Source organism: Elephantulus edwardii, unplaced genomic scaffold (genome assembly GCF_000299155.1).
Source record: "Elephantulus edwardii isolate Elephantulus edwardi_28Jun2011 unplaced genomic scaffold, EleEdw1.0 scaffold00026, whole genome shotgun sequence".
Lineage (NCBI taxonomy): Eukaryota > Metazoa > Chordata > Mammalia > Macroscelidea > Macroscelididae > Elephantulus > Elephantulus edwardii.
In genome coordinates this window covers 2,013,703-2,014,538 of record NW_006399776.1, presented here as the reverse complement: position 1 = coordinate 2,014,538, position 836 = coordinate 2,013,703, and the positions used below count along the sequence as shown (strand labels likewise).

The window sequence follows — 836 nt, the reverse complement described above, 5'->3', positions numbered from 1 at the left end:
GTGGATTGATTCAGTGACTGGGATAATCAGGATGGGAGTGTCAGAGTGCGATTGGCACAGGACAGAGCAGAGTTTAGGGCTGTTGTACATAGGGTTGCTATGAGTCGCAAGCGACTGGACGACACATAACAACAACAATCTCAGGTGGGAGGGATTCAGTAAATACAAACTGATATTGACTCTTAAGGAATGCCTTAATGCCTCAGGGTGAACTCCAGCTTGTATTATGCCTCCCTTATATCCTGATATAGCATTTGGTTTGTTATTAATATAAAATTTTATATTCGGCTTTCCACATTCTGTTGTAATGAGAATAGCATGCAGGGATACTGTGAAGATTTCTATTGTATCTGTGTTTTAAAAATTGTGAAGCAAACATTGTTGTTGTTATGTGCCGTCGAGTCGCCTGCGACTCATAGCGACCCTATGTACAACAACCCTAAACTCTGCTCTGTCCTGTGTTCCGCCATGTTTGCTTCTCTCTATGAGAAGCAAACATGGCGGAGCAAAAAAATGTTCAAATTTGTTAAAGTTCTGGGTAATAGGGATGTGGATGTTTGTGATAATCTCACTTCCCTGTATATCTGAAAATAATAATAAATAGAAAACTTAATTTTTTATAAAACAAAAATCATGTGTTCTTCTGTGCCTTCCAGTTTATGACTCCTAAAGACCCTAACATTATTCTCATATTCTAGTATTGACATACTAGGCATAGGTGAGATGAGATGGACTGGAATGGGGCATTTTGAGTCGGATGATATGATATATTACTCTGGAGATGAAAAAGTGAGGAAAAATGGAGTTGCTTTCATAGTTAAAGTCATTGCTAGATC

At 38.5% G+C, this 836-nt stretch overlaps 1 protein-coding gene across 2 annotated transcripts in view; it reads left to right on the top strand.

Annotated features, from left to right (window-relative positions):
- LOC102873576 (protein CASC4-like) overlaps positions 1-836 on the top strand; it is a 141,261-nt gene that overhangs the window by 114,687 nt on the left and 25,738 nt on the right. The gene's annotated exons all lie outside the window — the stretch shown is intronic.